Source organism: Lycium ferocissimum, chromosome 6, assembly GCF_029784015.1.
Source record: "Lycium ferocissimum isolate CSIRO_LF1 chromosome 6, AGI_CSIRO_Lferr_CH_V1, whole genome shotgun sequence".
Classification (NCBI taxonomy): domain Eukaryota; kingdom Viridiplantae; phylum Streptophyta; class Magnoliopsida; order Solanales; family Solanaceae; genus Lycium; species Lycium ferocissimum.
This window is the reverse complement of record NC_081347.1, coordinates 23,040,567-23,058,534: the sequence shown is the minus strand read 5'-3', so window position 1 is coordinate 23,058,534 and position 17,968 is coordinate 23,040,567. Positions and strand designations below refer to the sequence as shown.

The 17,968-nt window shown below is 36.1% G+C and overlaps 1 long non-coding RNA gene across 1 annotated transcript; it reads right to left on the bottom strand.

The window, feature by feature from the left end:
• Positions 1–453: 453 nt before the first annotated feature.
• LOC132060731 (uncharacterized) lies at positions 454–1,585 on the bottom strand. Its single transcript, XR_009415995.1, has 2 exons — positions 955–1,585; positions 454–642 (listed from the first exon to the last, which is right to left on the bottom strand). It is a non-coding gene; the product is annotated as an uncharacterized LOC132060731 (long non-coding RNA).
• Between the last annotated feature and the right edge of the window lie 16,383 nt (positions 1,586–17,968).

Here is a 17,968-nt window from a genome sequence, read left to right as displayed (position 1 = left end):
GTACGGCCCGATCCATATATAATAATATAATAGTAGTGCCGAGGAACGTACGGCCCGATCCATATATGATAATATAATAGTAGTAGTGCCGAGGAACGTACGGCCCGATACATATATAATAATATAATAGTAGTGCCGAGGAACGTACGACCCGATCCATATATAATAATATAATAGTAGTGCCGAGGAACGTACGGCCCGATTCATATATAATAATATAATAGTAGTAGTTAGGGATGTTCATGGTTCGGTTTGGGTCGGTTATTGATTAAAACCATAACCAAACCAATTTAGTCGGTTTTTAAATGTCTAAAACCATAACCAAACCAAATAAAATAATAACCACCGGTTTGGTTATTGTCGGTTTGGTTCGGTTTGGTTCGATTTTTTGGTTTATGACTAGCAGCCATGAGACTTATCAGTAAAACATTAAAAAGTTGAAAAAGACATGTCTTTTTTTTTTTTTTTGTTCAAACGATAACTTTTATTTATAGTTTAAGGTGGAACATACATCATAGAAACATTTTCACTATTAGTGATAGTGTAGTACTCAAGTTACCCAAAGTTACTAAACTATTACATATAGAGCTAAAAACTAACTTAGTAGTGGTTGCACCATTTTTGTCATCTTAATACACATACCTGGAAATAAAGTAGAGCATAGGAGATTTTAGTTATTGTTACAAACATATATATTAATTAAACATAAAGACTACCTAAAATTAAAATGAAAATATATGAAATAAAAAAACTTTGTGTAATGATCCCAAACTTTGGGGCAGTACTTGGATTTTGCCCTCAATTCTCCCATTTTATTAAAAAAACTTTGTGTAATGATCCCAAACTTCAGATGTTTTTCTATCATTATCCCCAAGGCTAGGGTCTCGACTACAAGGAATTATTTTTTTCTGCTTTTTAGGAGGATTACCCACGGAAGAAGTATTAGGGCATTACCATGTGCTTGAGTTGCAGCAAATGCTGATGTTACTGAAGTATCTTCTATAGGAACCTCCAAATCTACAACCTCTGTCCTTTTCATATGAAAAATATTAGAAGTTTAGGACCCATTCAGACAAGAAAAAAGAAAAGTATAAATTCGAAAAAGAAAAAAAAAAACAACCTAAAATCAAATGGCTGACATAGAAAGGCTAAAAATTTAAGTTAAAGACATTAGACTCTAACGTGAGTTTCTGTTAGTAGGTTTACACTTAACACTTGAGTTTAAAGACTTAAAGACATGGGCTTGGATATATTCTTAAAAACATGGGCCTTAAACAATCATGTGAAATAAGTAGACCAAAAATCAAATTAATGATCAAAAGGTATAAAATATTTATAATTATTTATGAAAAACTAATATTATACATATAAATAATTATAACATTTATGTATATAATATATCGGTTTGGTTCGGTTATTTATTCGGTTATTTTTTAATAGAACCATAACCAAACCAAAGATTACCGGTTTTTAAAATTAAAACCAAATCAAACCAAACCAAACCAAATGTCGGTTTTTTTATTCGGTTTGGTTAAATTTTCGGTTTGGTTTTGATTTTAACCAAAACCGTGAACAGCCCTAGTAGTAGTGCCGAGGAACGTACGGCCCTTATCTATATATAACATAATAGTGCGTATATAACGCCTTCTGGTCACGGGTCAATGTGCATATGAATATGGATGCAATGTATAAATGAAATGAATACATAGAACTCTCGGAGTGACATGAGGTCATACTATCTCCGATGAACATTCTTTGAGCTAACATCATCAATATAAGAAATCTCAAGACCCATGAACAGAAGGAATAATCATAGATGGGGTATAGGAACATCAAGGACTGAAGTACTCCTAGTGCTTCTAAGAGTAGAGTAATATGGAAGCTCGTTTACTTGCTTGTTCATTCATATTACAAGATCATGCCAAAAATGAAAGAAAGGTTAGCCTTAACATATCTTGGAGTCTACCTAATGTCCGATGCTTATTTACCGAGCTTGTAACACTACAACTAAGATAACACGAATTACAATTAGGCCATATACATCCCTTACTACCCATTTCAAGTACGCATGAAACTTAACAGAATTCGGGCAGCATTTCCCCTATAATTCTTCCAACTCCCAAATGGTGCACAACACACAAAACATCATCAACAACAACAGTAACAATATACAACAACATAAACAAGTAGAAATCTCCCCAAAATTCCAATCGAAACAGCCTTCAAGGCAACCACATCATCAAGCTAGTTTAGGTCTTTCATATCATGTTTTCCTTCACTTTAAACTAAGGAATTCCTACACAAACGACTTATGTCAATACTTTCATATCAAAATATAATCAAATCCATACCAAACCTTCTCCCTAAAACAGCCCCTAATCTTAGTTTGACTCAATTAACCCACCGCTTCCATAGCTATATTTCCTTCACTTTAAATCACTAAAACTCTTGGTAATCAACTTAATAGCAAAGATAACAACAGTATTCATGCCTTAAAGGGGATGGAAATGCCAGAACCGAACTTTAAATCATACTCCTAAGCTCAACAACTTCAATAGAAACCCTAGGAACAACTTTCCTTTCACTAGCTCGGGTTTTCGGGGCTCGGATCTTACTTGGATGATAAAGGAAGGTTGGGAGAGGATTGATGAGTATTAGGGAGAGTTTAGGGTCTGTTGGTGTGAGTTGAAATGAAAAAAATCACGAAATAGATGCATTTATACATCAGCTGCACTGCTTGAAAATTGAGGGGTCGTCGATGTGCATCGACGGATCGTCGACACTTCGACGGCCCATAACTCCTAGCGTTGATTTGCGAATTCAGATATTCTAGTTGCGTTGGAAAGTAGAATCGCTGAACTTATGAATGCATAGGTTATGGATTCCGTAACTCCTTGTATTCTAGAAGATATGCCTCCCCAAATTTGACCCAAAATTTCTATCGGAAATTCTGTCGAATTTTCCCAAAGTTTCAACAAACTTAATTTCTTCGATTCACTTAACATACAACCTTCCCGATACTTACTAAACATGATTCCAAGCTCTCACGTATGAAGAATGAGCATGAATAATTCCTTATGACCTTGACGACAACCACACCTTTTAAGTCTTCGTCAACTAACTCATGACGAAACTTTACATATAAAAGTACGGGGTGTAACATCCTTCCCCCCTTTGGAACTTTCGTCCTCGAATGTTAAACTAGTCTAGCATTCTCAATACTTCCACAAGCGTTCGCTTATTGAATCATACCCTGCACATACTTTCGTCTGAATAGGTCATATCTAATCATACCATCATTATCCTTACTTGACATATCTTCATTGCTTCTCTTCTCATTTTTCCTTTCACATGTGCTTTTATCATTTTCTCGACTTATTTTTTATTTATACACCTTGCATTGAACTTGCTAATATCACATGCCTTCTTATCTTATTCTGGAGCTGCAAACGAGACACCAAACGGTCCTTATTTTCCCTTTTTCTTTCCTAGCTGGACCATTTAATACCTAGGAGCCCTAAGTCGAAGAGTGTACTTTTGAGTATTTAAAGGTCTGCTTTATCACTCTTTCTTTATCCTTATCCTGAGCCTTGAAACTCTTTTCCTTTATATTTCCAAGTTACCAGTTTCTTGCCTTCACCCCGCGCCATCTCTGTATTTTTCCTCCTGGTTTGTCCTTCGCGTAATATGACCCGTTGGTTTGATGCTTTACTGGAGATACCATATTATCTCATTATTTACTGAATCATCATTCGATGCCAGTAGCCTTTCTCAAAATTTCCTTTAATCATATTCCGACAACACTATACTTAAGGAGACTCTAATCTCTTTATTGCAACTTGAACTCAACCTTAGGATTAACACACTCGAATGATAACTGATTATAGGCATATCTAATATCCCTAAATCCGGTGTACCTGCAAACTCTAAGATGCATAGCTCATAGAGGGGAGCAATAAGGATATGATGCGTCATATTGGCAAATCTCATAATAGCCTCACAGGTTTCGCTGACCAGGTTTTATTTCTTCGTTCAATCCTTTCTTACATTTGAATTCTTTGTCGTTATTCTCCCAATCATCTACCATGTTACTCATGGAAGTCATCCTTAATTCCTTTCTAAACGTAATTTATCTTATCCAAAATAACTCATGATCATCCTTCCCTTCTTATCGATTGTGACTCATAAACATTCTATCTTAATATTGGCTGTTGGACTCAAATTTATTCTTCCCCCCTTTATAGGTTCATCTTATCGTAATATCACAAACAACTTACTTATATCCTTTATCCCCAACATTTATTCATAACAGCCTCTTGAATCCTCAAAATAATTCAACAAACATAGAGTTAATGCTTCGTCCTTTTTGTGCCTTGTCTCGTCTTCTTTTTTTTTTTTTTTTTTGGTGGACAACAACACACATTCTGGGTTAACCTTGAGCATTACCAAGAATGTCTTAAACTTCACTTTTGGCAGCAACTTTAATTTGAATTAAACTGCGTCCTTTTTGGAATTTCCCTAAATTAATCCGCAATGCCATAACGGGTAATCCTTTGTTATTCTGATGGATCATTGGTATGGTATGATTCCCGAGTGCACTTAGGAGGGAAAGAAATCCATTCTTACTGATATTTGGAGAACAAAAGTGTGCACTAATTATAACGCCTCATTTTCAATTAGAATAGAATCACGTAACATATATCCTTGGCGGCCTGTCTTACTCTTAATCATCTTAAAGTACTAATTCCTCTCCTAGTACAGAAGTACCTGCAGGGAGCTCATTTGTGTTAATCACGAATACTTCATAATGTTACTGCTCACTCTCCACTAATCCTTTAACTTGTTGTCCTTGTCATCTTGCTCTTACTTATCGATTCATTGTCCTATTCTTTCCTTACTCATCGCTTCCTCCATCTTAATTACCTCTTCTTCATACAACCATTCTCTTAACTTATCCTCAATCCCATATAACATTTCTCCTTATTCATTATCTTATGTCGTTATTATAAGCCTATAGGATTTGGTCTATCAAATGTATAAACTTTTGGCGTCAATAATCAATCTATCTTTGATCCGCCAACCTGTACTCGTACTATACATATATGCGCATACAAATTCCGCGTTGTACCTTAACAAAACATAAGAGTCAATATATACTATCTCAAAAACTCAATTATTGCCTCAACTTTGCTAGTGGCGTCAACGCTTCTAACGACCGTCAACTTGCAGGTGTCAAGTTACAGCAGCCGCTGATTCTCAGGGCTGGTTGACGGTGCAAGGTTAACGGACTGTAGACCATGTTGACGGCTCGTCAATCTGCCCGTGAAGTTGCACAGTTCTCAACCTTCTTTCGAATTCGTTTAAACTCTAATCCTTTGATACTTAGCAGTCATGGGCTCATACCTTGGTACAAATGAAATAACATACTCAACACCTCAAAAGCTCAAAGATAAATCTTAGTACTCGAGGCCAATGTGACTCATATATATATATATATGAGGATCGGAAAACTGCTTCAAAATGACTTGACTTTCTTGACCTTCTTTGAACATTTGAGTCCTCCTTTAAGCACCCATTACTAACTCCTTTGATCTATAATGACATCTTACCCTTGCAGCACACATATACTCAAATAGCTCAAATTTTGAGAAATTTTGACAGAGTTTCCTTTGTAATTCTTGCTATCCCAAACCTGCACACAGCCCACAAAACACATCCAATGCCTCACAGGCTACCCATAAAAATACATATGATACGTAACTCAGTCACACATGGCTATTGGGAAAGGGGATACAAGACAATAAAGCTCACTTCATATGCCATATTTGGGCATTCTTCTTGCAAAACATCAAATCCTAAACCCTTCGATAATTAGTCTTCTTAAATAAAAGTTCATATACTCATACGACGTTCCTTCTGCATACGCTCTTTTATTCCTTTTTGTAATTAATCAATTGAATTTGCATTTCATTATCACTAGCAACATTAGCTATAACTAGATCACCAACTGGCAAAAACACCACAAACGGTTTAATCGATTCAGGCTCTATCCCAAACTTGCCGGCAACAAATGGAGTAACATATAACACGTAAACCCCAGATCAATCAATACATACACATCATAAAAGAATGTTGGTATTATACCTGTGACAATGTCATGGGAAGACTCGAGATCCTGTCACCCAGTCAATGCATAGATGTAAGGCTGAGGGCCACTCGAACTGGCCGCTGCTCCTCGACCCCTACCACGGCCGGGGCGCGCACGTGACCCTTGCCCCCGGGGCGTACAGATAATGAAAAAACAACTGCTAATCCTGTGGGCCGAGCCCTGTCTTCACCACGTACAAATGGACAGTCACGCTTGATCTGGCCTGGCCAACAGCAGGCATAAAAACCACCTAAACCCAATCGGCATGGTCATGGGTTTAATCTACCACACTGGGCACACCATGGCCTCGTCTGACTGGAACCACTCCTAATCTGGGAACTGGGAACTCTGGAACTCTAAGCTGGGCCAAAATAAGCGGATCTATCAAACCTAGGTCCAGAATACCGTAGAGGCGCACTAGCTGCTGAATAGGTTAAGTGTCTAGAGAACTGCCGCCTTGGGCCACCTCTGAACCCACTGTCAAACCCTGAGAACCTGGACCTCTTGCTCTGACCCCTACTACCATGACCCGCACCCTGTTGCCGAGCCTGAGCGGTTACTAACTGGGTCAGCAAAAAGATGGCGTCTCTCATCTCCTGGCCTGAGGCATCTGGTAGAGGAACTGAGGGTGTTGGAGCTAGAGTTGAGGCTCTTCTTCGCTCCTCCGAAGCGGGTGGAGTATGCGAAGCCTGGGATGGGGTCTCACTTTCGGACTATCTCCGAGCCCTGGTAATCCGCTGAGTACGGCTAGTAGTCTCACCAGCCATTCCCTTGCCCCTCTGGGCAGCTACAGTTCCCTTTCAGGGCATCGCTGAAATCAGAATGAATCATTAGAAAAGGAATTCTTATCTTACCGCTCTATCGCATGATCTAGAATAGAAAGAATGGCAACATCCTAAATATCATGTAGCCTTCTGCTTATAAGTGCGGTGCACAACACACCCATAAACAAGACTATACTAGACACGGTCTGTAGACAGCCCTAGGACGGAACTGCTCTGATACCACTTCTGTCACGACCCAAGTCGATGAGTCATGACGAGTGCCAGACCCCTAATGACCAGACATCCCTACACTTGCTTAACTATCACATAACAACAGGGTGGCCCATATCTGACTTATATCCAACTATATATATATATATATACACATCATGTACCAACTACATACAACTGTCTACAGACCTCTAATGGAACAGAAAGCTGTAGAGAGGATGGGATAAGGCCCCGCCATACCCATATACACGTATATACATCTCAAAATAGCTACCAAAATGGAACGACTCTCGGATCAAGTGGAGCGCACCAAACAGCTAAGGCGAAGTCCTATTGAGCTGGATCGTCTCTCTGTCTACCTGAACCTGCGGGCATGAACGCAGCCCCCCAATAATAGGGGAGTCAGTACGGATAATGTATCGAGTATGTAAGGCATAAGAATAACAAGTACATTGAAGTCATGAGAGACATCTGAAACATGAAAGCTAATCTCAATAGCTGAATGCATCTGTAGCTAACATCCGAGAATATCTACATACTTTGTGCAACTGAATACTACCTCTAAGGGCGTATGATATGCATAGGTCATAATATAACTGATAGTGTTGTGGAACGTACAGCCCGATCCATATATAATAGAATAGTAGTGCCGAAAAACGTACGGCCCGATCCATATATAATAATATAATAGCAGTGTCGAGGAACGTACGGCCCGATCTATATATAATAATATAATAGTAGTGCCGAGGAACGTACGGCCCGATCCAGTTATAATAATATAATAGTAGTAGTGCCGACGAACGAACGACCCGATCCATATATAACATAATAGTGCGTATATAACGCCTTCTGGTAACGGGTCAATGTGCATATGAATACGGATGCAATGCATAGATGAAATGAATACCTAGAACTCTCGGAGTGACATGAGGTCGTACTATCTCCGATGAACATTCTTTGAGCTAACATCATCAATATAAGAAATCTCAAGACCCATGAACAGAAGGAACAATCATAGACGGGGTATAGGAACATCAAGGATTAAAGTACTCCTTGTGCTTCTAAGAGTAGAGTAATATGGAAGATAGTTTACTTGCTTCGTCGTTCATATTATAAGATCATGCCAAAAATGAAAGAAAGGTTAGCCTTAACATACCTTGGAGTCTACCTAATGTCCGATGCTTATTTCCCGAGCTTGTAACACTACAACCAAGATAACACAAATTACAATTAAGCCATATACATCCCTTACTACCCATTTCAAGTACGTATGAAACTTAACGAAATTCGGGCAGCATTTCCCCTATAATTCTTACTTATATCCAACTCCCAAATGGTGCACAACTCACAAAACATGATCAACAACAACTGTAACAATATACAACAACATAAACAAGTAGAAATCTCCCCAAAATTCCAATCGAAATAGCCTTCAAGGCAACCACATCATCAGGTTAGTTTAGGTCTTTCATATCATGTTTTCATTCACTTTAAACTAAGGAATTACTACACAAATGACTTATGTCAATACTTTCATATCAAAATATAATCAAATCCATACCAAAACATCTCCCTAAAACAGACCCTAATCTTAGTTTGACTCAATTAACTCACCGTTTCCATAGCTATATTTCTTTCACTTTAAATCACTAAAACTCTTGTTAATCAACTTAATAGCAAAGATAACAATATTCATACCTTAAAAGGGCTAGAAGTCCAAGAACCAAACTTCAAATCATACTCCTAAGCTCAACAACTTCAATAGAAAAACCTAGGAACAACTTTCCTTTCACTAGCTCGGGTTTTCAGGGCTCGGATCTTACTTGGATGATAAAGGAAGGTTGGGAGAGGATTGATGAGTATTAGGGAGAATTTAGGGTCTGTTGGTGTGATTTGAAATGAAAAAATCACGAAATAGATGCATTTATACATCAGCTGCACTGCCTAAATATATATATATATATATATATATATATATATATATATATATATTAATTTATATATTTAAGCCTTAAAAAATATAAAAAATTTATAATGTGATACAAGGCTACATAAATCTAGTAAATCGACACAAATTTATATATATATATATATATACATACACACACACATACTCCCCATCTCGACCTGTCCCCCTAATCTCGGCCTGTTGAGTGCTCGATCCCCGCTAATCCCCTTAACAATTTGTCTGGCTCCGTCTTGTCCTATCCGGTGCCTTTAATTCTGTCCCATCCCATCCCTTTATACAGCCTTAATCCCAGACTAAGGAGCATAATAGTCAAAAGGAGCAGTGCTAAGAAGACAACTGGAAGTTGAACACAAATGGAACCTGTATGATGAACATAGGCAAAGCAGGAGAAAGAAGGATTGTTGATAAGTTGGTATTTACAACTTATCTCTTCTTTAAGCTTAGATTTTGCTATGTCTAATTGATAAAATAGTGCATTTAATGTCGTTTACTCCCATTTTACAGGTTTTATATGATTGGGAAGTGACCGGGAAGAAATCAAGTGAAATCAAGTCAAAAAGAGGTCAAATTGAAGCAAATGAGAAAAGTGGCTAGAAGTGCAAAAAGTGGCTGAAAATGCAAATTTGAAAATCTGAAATTCTAAAGAGCTATTTTTGTCATTTTTCATGAAGAAAATTGGGCAACTATAAAAGGAAGACTTACGGCAAAAAACATCTTGGATCTTTGGCAAAAAAACATAAGTCTTGGAGAGCTAGGGTTTTACACCACACTTGGGTATTGAAGATTTGGTTGACCACTTTCTTGAATCTTTACTTCACTTCTTCAATTCCTTGCTTTTTATTGAACATCTAAGTGTGTAGTATTTATTTCCATTCATTTTGATATTGTTTATGAAAATACTCATGTTAAAGCGTTGGATTTAAACTCTTGATTTGCTTATGTAGTTCATGATTTTATTCTTAATCAAGTGGGTTTATGTTGTTTTAATTAATTTCATTCTTGAATGTTCTTAAGGGAATTGCTAACCCTAGGACTCGCCCATTTATTTCGGTTTAAACTCGGAAGAGGCAAATTTGGGATTGGGAAAGATTAATTAACAAGAATTTGGGGCGTTAACTCTCATCTAATGGAAATCAACCTAGGGATAGGCGAAGCCACTTGTAGCCATATTCGGGTGTTCTTAATGCTCCTAATTGCTCTAGGGATATTCAATTAGGTAGTCTAGTAAGTCTTCGGAAGTAGCTAATTTAGAATCATTATCCGAGGCTAAGTAATATAAACTCACCATTATTTGTAAATCGTGAAATACATTGGATCGTTACTTGAGCATAGTTTTCTTTGTATCCATACTTGTGGCCATTGATCATTTTATTTGCTTTCTAGGTTAGTTTACTTTTTCGCAATTAGTTATAATCTTCTGTTTAAACAACCTTTAAGTGTTTAGCATAGCTATTGTTGGTGATAAATCCTACTTGCTTAAATCGCCTAATAAATTGTTCTCTGTGGGTTTGACCCCGACTCTTAGTTGGGTAAAATAGTGTGATAATTTGGTAGATTAATTTTATTTTGGTATTTTTTATGACATAGTTATTAGTATGATTTTTTTATTTTTTTAGTACTAGTTTCTTTAGTTTTTATTAGGAGTAAAAGTGGTGCCGGATGTGGGTTTCGCCCCTTGACTATTTGTGGCTTGCTTGGTACCAACATAATTTAAACATTGGCATATGAATTGTTGATTTTTGAAAAAAAAATGATTAAATTAATGATTCTTGTTTTGACCTTTAGATGCAATTTTTGGCTCTTACTTTCACTAATTAGTCTTTAGGCTATTAGTGACTTTTTGAGTTCATTTGTTTCAATTGGATCTTGGATACATATTCTACTTGAGTTTTCATGTGCCATGTGTGGTGAGGTTTAGTTGAGTTCTTTTGCATTATTTGTAGTCTAGAACTTGCCCGGAATGTGTTCAAGGCGAAATCCTAGACTAACTTGGTTTGAAAAATGATGTTAGGCCTTCTTGGACCGTTTTTGTGCCTTAAATTTCCTACCCTTGCATATTTTCCCTAATCAACCCCTTTTGAGCCTTAAACCTTTTCTTTGGCAACCATGTTACAATCTTAAACCTTTTGTTTATTATTGAACTATCTTTTGGCACCCTACCTCCCTAAGTGCTTTGAAGTGCAAACATAGGCTAAAAGCCTAAGTTTGGGGGTGATGGTTGGAAAAGTTGTGATGTGGGAGTTACTTTAAAGGTCAAAAGGTGAGAATACAAAAAAAAAAAAAAAAAAACACACACACACACACACATACACAAAAAGAATGAAGAAAAAAGAAGGAAAAACAAAAAGTCGTGAATAAAGGGAAGACTAGGTGATGAAATGAAAAGAAGCAAAAGGTGGAAAAAAAAAAGAAGTTTTAAAGGAAGTGTGCTTTGAAATGTTGCAAATTGCAGTGCTTCATAGGGAGGTTTTGAGTCACTATTTTCAAATTATGCCCTACCTTAACCAAAAGCCTACATTACAACCCTTTAAGTCCTATTTGATTTTGAACCAAGTGTCTACATTAGTGGAGAAATAAATAAAGGGCAAACTTATGGTAGTACTTGGGTGCATTTGAACATCTTTTTGAGAGCGAGTTAATTCTTTCATTTTGATTTCCCATTTGTGTTTTAAATTGAATTTTATGAGTTGGGTTTCTCTCTTGATTGTGAGGGCACATAAGAATTTGAGTTTTGAATTTGTTCCATGTTTCAATTGAGAGGAATGAACAAAATAAAGTTATTTTGTGATAATGAGGCAAATTATGAAGTGTTAGTGTCATGACTTGATTCCTACTTTGATTAACTTGGTGTTTGAGCACTTGAAATGAAAAGAGAGAGTTTTTGAAAAGTTGGTGATTCATATGTTTTGGATTAATTGTTGGAAGCAATCAAAGTCGTACGTTTGTGCTTACAGTAGACTTTTCTTTTACTTGGTATGATGTTGGTGCACTATCGAGTTGATTCCTTGGAAGGGGATTGTTTATGATTTGATTTGCTTGAGGACAAATAATAGTTTTAGTTTGGGGATTTGATAAGTTGGTATTTTACCAACTTATCTCTTCTTTAAGCATAGATTTTTGCTATGTCTAATTGATAAAATAGTTAATTTAATGTCTTTTACTCCCACTTTACGGGTTTTATATGATTGAGAAGTGACCGGGAAGAAATCAACTGAAAACAAGTCAAAAAGAGGTCAAATTGAAGCAAATGAGAAAAGTGGCTAGAAGTGCAAAAAGTGGCTGAAAATGCAAATATAAAAATCTGAAATTCTAAAGGCTATTTTCGTCATTTTTTATGAAGAAAATTGGGCAACTATAAAAGGAAGACTTACGGCAAAAAACAGCTTGGATCTTTGGCAAAAAAAAAAAAAAACATAAGTCTTGGAGAGCTAGGGTTTTACGCCACACTTGGGTATTGAAGAATTGAAGATTTGGTTGAGCACTTTCTTGAATCTTTACTTCACTTCTTCAATTCCTTGCTTTTCATTGAACATCTAAGTGTGTAGTATTTATTTTCATTCATTTTGACATTTTTTATGAAAATACTCATGTTAAAGTGTTGGATTTAAACTCTTGATTTGCTTATGTAGTTCATGATTTTATTCTTAATCAAGTGGGTTTATGTTGTTTTAATTAATTTCGTTCTTGAATGTTCTTCAGGGAATTGCTAACCCTAGGACTCGCCCATTTATTTTGATTTAAACTCTGAAGAGGCAAATTTGGGATTGGGAAAGATTAATTAACAAGAATTTGGGGCATTAACCCTCATCTAATGGAAATCGACCTAGGGATAGGCGAAGCCATTATATTGATTGTTCATATTTTGGGTGTTCTTAATGCTCCTAATTGCTCTAGGGATATTCAATTAGGTATTTTAGTAAGTCTTTGGAAGAAGCTAATTTAGAGTCATTATTCGAGGCTAAGTAATATAAACTCACCATTATTTGTAAATCGTGAAATACATTGGATCGTTACTTGAGCGTAGTTTCCTTTATATCCATACTTGTGGCCATTGATCATTTTATTTGCTTTCTAGGTTAGTTTACTTTTTCGCAATTAGTTATAATCTTCTCCCTAAACAACCTTTAAGTGTTTGGCATAGCTATTGTTGGTGATAAATCCTACTTGCTTAAATCGCCTAATATATTGTTCTATGTGGATTCGACCCCGACTCTTAGTTGGGTAAATATATTGCATACGATCGTGTACACTTTCTCTTTGAGTAGTGCATTTGGACGTTATCAATTGTCAAAAGGAAAAATGGAGAAACGGTAATGGCCTTTGCTAACCCTATTCAATTCTTGACTAACAACTTTAGTGAATTTGATTAGTCCGATGTAGACTACCTCGTCTATTGACCTGCAATGTATTTAACCAAATAATCCTTTTCCATGGCATATCTTCACCACTACACAAGTAAATAAACAAGATATTACCGTGGAAAACTCCTTGCTCAAGGGATTAAAAACCACAACCTACCTCTAGGATGGAAAACACATTCATCAATCTGAGCAGAAAATCATATTACAGCTCTTACAACTTAGTTTTAACACGACTTAATCCCTCAACCCTTTCAATACCCCTATGCAGGCAACACTTGACTAACTGAAGTCAATCCTTTGTTGCCGTAATGATGACTCTCTATTTACAAATGTACCACTCAAAAACTTTTGAAGATAAACTTCCTACAAGCAACTTTTGAGAATTCAATCTTCTCTTTTGAGACGCCTTCTTAAAAGAGGTTTTTAGGTTTCTTCCCTTTAAAGAACAAACAAAAAAACATCACAACATGTCTTAAGAACATAGACATAAGGTGTCCGGCGGTCCCAGGATTATAAGCGGCTTTGTTCTTGAAACTTGAGACCCAACAAGGTTTGCACAAGATAGTTTAGGTTTTCAAGTGATGCCCAATATGTTGGAACATGTTTTATATATATATTAGGGAGCATGTGGGTGTGATAGAGACCACTTATCCCATGTTTGACTTAAAGCATGGGCCGTAGCACTACCGACGTATAAATGAACAAGTCCTCCAATACCTTTATAGTTGTTATTCCACCGATTGTACGATGTATAGACAAAAATTTATTGCAAACCGAGCCTCTCTCTAAAGTTTCAAGAAACGATTTGACAACCATCAAAACATAGAAAGCACCTAGTCTTATCAATTTTCCCCTTTCGGATCCTAGATTTGAAACAATGTTCCGACTATAGACTAAGTCCCACTTGTTCCCCCGACAAAATAAACTAGTTAAAGCATAACAACATGTTAGCAACGGGATTCATATAAGAGTCCGGAGGACCGTGTTACTTGGATGAGGGCAAAGTACATGTTTTTCCCCCTTAATCTTTTAATCCTTCACTAATCACGGGAAGGGTACTCATTTTTCTATACTTATCCCAAACCAAGGATTCCCCCGTGGATGTTGTTTGGATCCTTGTGTCTTAATTGCTTGCTCAGTAGGCCTCTCAAGTTTGGAGGTTGATCATCCCTCCACTTACCTTACATCTAACAAATTTCCCCTTTTTGACACCTCCTACATCTCTATTCACCAAAGTTTTCCCAGGGAAGGGTTATAACTTATGACCATGACTCATCGGGGGCTCGATTGGACCTGATTACAAGTACATACGATGATTATGACCGGGGCTGACCTAAGAGGTACATAATTAGGGATGGCAAACGGTGTTGTGCGTGGTTGCGGCGCAAAAAGATCTAAGACTTCAACACGCTAGTAATCAATTCGCATACATAGCATATATTGATGTTTTTAAATTGTACCAAAATTCAATAGAAGCCAACAAAAGGATTTATAGAATCTAGACAAAAAGGGGTATTTTTTGGATCATTTCAAAGACCCCAAAAAATATTGGTGATGTTATAAATATTATTTACTTATTTTGAATGTCTGTCTTTAGAGAAAAGTTAAGATTAGTGAGTTTGGGACCAAGTTATTTTTTCCCTATAAATAGAGGGTTCTCCTTCATTGTATTCTACAAATCGAACATGGTAAAAAGGATATTAACGTAAAAAAGATATTAACACAATCATTGCTTTGTTTTGTGAGGTAAATAAGGAAAAATAACTAAAACCTAATGTGAATTTGACACAATCTTCCTATAATTCGAAATAGGCAGTTTACACCCGAGAAAAGGTGAAGTTATTACATTTGAATTAGCGCTATAATTGCAATCATGCAACAGATTAAGATATTAATAACATACACATATATCTTTTCTTTCTTTTCGAACTCTTCATAAGCTAATTTCTTTCTGTCTGATGTTGTCGCCACCTTTCAGAAATTTAAAGTCATTCAAAACCAAACACAATAAAGAAAATAAAAGAAATTTGATCACAATGTGCCTAAAAAAAAAAAATTACATGGAAAAATTCTTATCTTCGTTTTTGTACTGTGTCTCATGTGATTTACCATTCGCCTCAACCTACAATCATTTTTGTTCACATAAAAATTACATAATTTTATGTTTTGAAAAAAACAAAACCGATTAGTACATGAAAAAGCTCATCATAGCGTCGGTTGTAGCAGAGTTGGACATAGAAGTACGAAGAAGAAAAAGATGTAACATGGCAAAATTACCAGCAGGGGTAAAAGGGCAAAAATGAATAAAAAATAAAAATTTGTAAACAGTAACTCTAGTACACACATAGATAAATCCATCATACAAAATAATTGTTAGAGCTTTAATAATCTACCTATAAATATAAAGCTAGGCATTGAATAGGCGATGCAACACCAATCTTAGGCCACCATTGGTATTTATTTTTGTTGTTAATTTTTTAAAACCTTTTTCTCTTAAATTTCCCTCAAAAGATTTGCTGAAAATTAAAATTACTCAGTCAAATCTACAATTATGTGCATTCATCGATATTTAAATGGTAAAGACATTTAAGAATTATAACTCCTGCAATTACTTTTCTGTTTTAAATTATTCTATATAATTAAATGCCATTTAGTTTTTTTAAAAGGAAAAATCAAATCTACTCACACCATCTCTTTTCTAGAATTTCTTCAAATTAGAGGAGTTTCACATGGGTATCTAGATTATTTATGTAAAATCAATGACATTTTTACCCCTTCCTGGCAAAGTTCATCTTACACATTAATGCATTTTGACTTATTAATTACTTTTCCTTTAAAAGATTACCAATTAATATTTATATACAGAATTACGTGAAATTAATGGCGCACTTTTTTCAAGAAAAGAATTTAAACTAGACGTATGTAGTGATTCTTTTCACATTTTATTCACTTTTTTTCCTAAATTTTGTGAATAATGATTAGTAGAAAATGTTTAAATTAATTTGATATCTCAAAAAACCCCTTCCTGCTAACTGCTGTTCCAAAACAAGATAAAAGGGACCAATTTTACTCATTCGAATGGGCAATTCTTCCATTGTTCATTTATTTATTTATTATTTTTTTTGGTTGGGGGAGGGGGGGGGGTGGGGTTTGAATATGTGAGAAATATAATAATACCATAAGAACTTTTGGTCTTTTATTAGCTATATTTAGATTATTTTAAATTATCATCTATATAATAATATAATAATATGAATTGTATATGTAATTGAGTACGTACGATATTTGACATTTTCGTATTTTTTTTATAAGAACAGAATACCATTTTTTTAAAAAAATGCCTATCATAATCGAAATCAAAATATTTCGGTGTCTATGAAAGTATGCACACCTTTAGCTTCTTGTCTAACATTTGTGGTTCTTTACTTTTTAATCCCCACGTCCGAGAGACCGTCTCAAATTCACCAACGTGGTATCTTCCCCGAGGAGAGAGAGAGAGAGAGAGAGAGAGAGAGAGACAGGTGTGTAGCCCCCTTTACTTTTTAAATGTCCTTTTTTTTTTTTTTTTTTTTAAAAGGAAGAATAATATTTTTTAGGGAATATGGATCAAAAAATGTGAATAAGGTGCCATCTTTCTTCACCTCTTGACTGTTTCCTGCTCCTTTTTTTTTTCTTATCATTTTTCAGTTCTTTCCAGCATTCACCTTTCTAGCAGCATCTGCCATCAAGGATGAGTCCTTTTTTTTGTCACCAAAGGCACACATCCTGCTATAAAGGCTTTGAGGGGAGACTTCTTTATCTTTGTTATGAGCTAGGGGCTGTCACTATTTATCAACTATGTTGACAGCACCCTTTCACTCTCCCCAACCTGTAGACAATATTACTAATTTGCTTTGGGAACCTAAACAAGTTTGGGTCCCCTGTAATTGTAAAAAGGATGAATCAAGCTCGTTTTAGCCCACATGGGCAGCATATTTCTTCTCCTTTTCTGAGGTCCTTTCTTTTGAGGACCTGCTCCTTCCATTTTCTTGTGAGAACCTCTCTTCTGACGATCAGCTCCTTCCATTCTAGCTCCCTTTTTGACAAAATTATTATTCCTCTGAAAGGATTCAATCCTTGCTTTACATGCCTCCTTGTAATGCTTGCCCACAATGAATGCACAATCAATTTTGTTACACCTCGGTAATTTCGTGACGTTATGTCGTGAATGGACTAACGTCGGTCAAGGCGGACATGAGACCTTCACGACTACAAGAGGGTGATTGGCAACCTTAATGTATAAACGATAAGATTCTTAGGTTATCGGATTTGGCGAAACTAGGCTCGCCGTGAAAGCGAAGTATAAGTTACGTTTGGGAAGGATTTCATGGGCGTCGAGCTAAGGAATGTTTAGCCAGGATTTAAGGACGAGCTATAATGTCCGTTAGATCATTAAGGAGGTGTTGCACAAATACCAAGAAGGTTCCATGGATTAGACGAACGAAGGGGGAAAACA